Below are 3,766 nucleotides of genomic sequence, written 5' to 3' on the forward strand. Positions count from 1 at the left end.
GCTTTGGCATAGTCAATAAAGCAGAAGTAGATGTTTTTCTGAAACTCTCTTGCTTTTTCAATGATCCAACAAATGTTGGCAATTTGATCTCCGGTTCCTCTCTGCCTTTTCTAAATCCAGCTTGAACATCTGGAAGTTCACGTTTCACATACTATTGAAGTTTGGCTTGGAGAATTTTGAGTATTACTTTGCTAGCGTGTGAGACGAGTGCAATTGTGCGGTAGTTTGAACTTTCTTTGGCATTCTTCAGTATTCCTGCCTTGAGAACCCCATGAACAGTACTGAAAGGCATGAGCCATCAGGAACTTCTAAATTAAACCACAGTTTGAGATTACTACTACACTCACCAGAATGGCTAAAGTCAGAAAATGCCAAGAGTTGAAGGAGATGTGTATGTAGCACTTGGAACTCTTATACATTGTTAGAAGGTTTGTAAATTGGTACATTTTTGACTACTATTAAGCAGTATCTACTAAAACTAAAAAGGGTCCATACAATAGGATTTTATTTACATGAAGCACACAGAGGCAAGCCTAAGCCCCTCTGTGATACAAGTCAGGATGATGGTTACCTGAATGGAAGAGGGCACAGGTGTTTGATAGGAATACCAAAGAGTGTTCTGAGAAGCAGGAAATCACCCTGTTTCCTGATCTAGATGCTGGTCACAGGAATGTATCTAGTTGTGAAATTCATTAGGATTTACATTTATGATATGAAAAACTATTATATGTATACTCATCTCCAATAAAAAGTTCAAAATACACTAACAACTCATTTTTAGAGAGGAATTAGACTAGAAGGTTGAGACTGATGTGCGTCACTAATTTCACCTTACAATAATAATGTTCTAAAGAAGTTATCTTTTTAACTCACCTTATGATCTTAGCTATGAGCCACCTGATAAAATACCTCTCTCTTAACCCTAGAGAATCACTCCTGTACTGCCGTGGAAGGCTGAGATGGGGCAGGTGGGGGGAATCCTTCTTCCCAATCAGAAGATTTATTTCTATAGCCTATATGTTATTCTTAAATTCAGTTCTCCATTGCCTATACTTATAAGTGCCCACTTTCCCCCTCTTGCTTCTAGAAACAAATATAACTTTCAATTAAAACAGAAGAAAACAGCCTATGTATTCTAGGTCCTAGAAAACAGGTCCTATTTTGACAAAACATCAGTTGCATAATTTATTTTTCACATAATCTAAACTCATTATCTAACAATACTTACATTTTAACTGTATCTTTTTCTATATCTTTCATTCCATAGCAATATGTTTTCTACCCACCCCCCGTCCATTTTCTTAGGGGAGATGTCTCAAAGGTTTATTTTCATATTATAAACTACTAAGAAAGGAACAGGCTTTGAAGTTTTGTGAATAATACTCACTGAGAATCTTCTAGCATAGCAGTCATGCACTGCACATTCAACAAGTAGTTTTTGAGGACCCTTGGGGGGGGGGGTCAGGCAATGTTCTGAGCACTGGGGGTACAATGGAATAATGGTCAAGCATAGGTTCGGAATTTAGGTAGCCTGTGTTCAAATTCCAGCTAAATAATTTTCCACTACCGCCACCTGGGAAGCCCAAATAATTTACTACCTGTGTAAATATGATCTATTAATTCTATTATTTTTACGACTCAACTTACTCATTTATGGGGCTTCCCTGATGGCTCAAATGGTAAAGAATCCACTTGCAATGCAGGAGACCCATGTTTGATCCCTGGGTTGGGAAGATCCCCTAGAGAATGGAATGGCAACCCACTCTGGTATTCTTGCCTGGAGAATCCCATGGACAGAGGAGGTCCGTGAGATTGCCAAGAGTCAGACATGGCTCAGCGACTAAGCACGTGTGCTTGCACACTCACACACTCATATACACACTATCACTTATGAAATAGGGATACAAGTAATTTCTCTCTCTTGGCCCTGTTAGGAAGGTTAAATGGCATATTATGTGAAAATCACTTAGAACCCTCCTTAGCATGTGGTAAACACGCCATATGTCAGCTGTTATTACCAGAGATGACCTCATTTTTGCCAAATCGCCTGTTGATAAATGACAGACTTTATCACCACCACACCTGCCTGCCATGCCTTTTCTGCTAGACACCCCATCCACACTAGTAAGGAAATGACAAACACATTAACTGAACTAGCAACTAAGATTGTTGCGCTGGAAAGCCCTTGGTCCATTCCAGCTCCTGCCTTTTATAAGTAATGGCACTAAAGCCCAGAGAGGTTGCCCCTCTTGGACTGAATCTCACACAGCTAATGAGGGAGTGAAACTGGTTTCAGACCTTGAGTCTGCACATTTCCAGTCCAGGTGTTGGGGTGAAGAAACCTGTAAGCTGGAAAATTAGCACACTCTCTCAATTGGCTCATTTTTGATGCCACCAAAGTGTCAGTCGCTCAGTTGTGTCCGACTCTTTGTGACCCCATGGACTGTAGCCCAGGTTCCTCTGTCCACGGGATTCTCCAGACAAGGATACTGCGTTGCCATTTCCTCCTTCAGGGGATCTTCTGGACACAGGGATCAAACTCAAGTCTGCTGTATTGCAGGCGGATTCTTTACTTCTAAGCCACCAGGGAAGACTTGACTCCACCAAAGGGAGCAAGTAAGTTGCACTCCTCCTAGTGGGGAAGGGGAAACCTCCTTGTAAATTGCCTATTTTTAGCCTCCCTATACCCTGTGCTCTGGGCACTCACTCTGGCTAACAGACTGCTGTGGGATTTAAGGCACTTTCCATGGTGTTGCTTGGTGGTTGCCATGCCAACGAAATTTAACAGAAATAGAGTGTTCTAGTAGATTATTCTGGTGAAGGCTTTAAAGCCAGATTACAGCTCTGACTCTGAAGCTTAAATAATGCAAGTGATGCAAGTACTGGCACATAGTAGGTACACCATTATACTGGTGGAAAAACAAAACATGAATGCAGTTAGTTGCATTAGGGAGATGAAGACCTAGCAGCAGATGCTACTTAAATCAGTCCTCAGTCAGCCTGAAACAAGTTCACTCAAACACCCTGGATTTTCGTAATTACCTGACAATGTGTGAAATGATTTGTCTGATTCCAAAGGACTGTCTGCTTCTCAGGTCACTTACTTCTGCAACCCCGGGGACTCTGCACACACATGCATGTTGCAGACACGGAGAAGCAAACAGTAATCTGACCTGCGTTTCTTTCACAGGAGCTTTATACAAACACGGGGTCCCTGTTCTGTTCTTCTGAGGTCGATTTCTGGTAAATGGACCACACAATCAGCATATTTACTATAAAACATATTTGAATTCTAGAACTAGGATTTGAATCAAGCCTAACTCCAGAGCTTGGACTCTTAATTACATTGATGTGATAATTCATTTGCACCCCTCCCCCAAATCTGAGACAATTACTGAGATATTTACAGTTAAAATCAAGGTTGAAATGAGTAACAGTACCTTCTGAGAATAGAGACACCCTGTGGAGTTAAGAAGATTCATCAGAGTAACTGCAGATGAACAAAATCTTCTTTTGACAAGAAAACCCAATGGTAACTTTTATTCTGGTTTCATTTCAACAGTCAGACTAGGAATATCCCAAAAGAGGTTTTTTAAAAAAAAAAAAAAAAAAAGCTGAGTCATCTGTGTCCTTTAGAAGGAAAGAAACCTCTCTTTAGGATGGGAAATCTTCACTTCTGCTGGGGAGACAGGGGGAGGGTGCATCTCAGAGACTGGAGTGCGAATGGTAGGGGTCTCGTTTCTTGATTCACAACCCGTATACTTTT

This window comes from Cervus elaphus, chromosome 15 (assembly GCF_910594005.1).
Source record: "Cervus elaphus chromosome 15, mCerEla1.1, whole genome shotgun sequence".
NCBI lineage: Eukaryota > Metazoa > Chordata > Mammalia > Artiodactyla > Cervidae > Cervus > Cervus elaphus.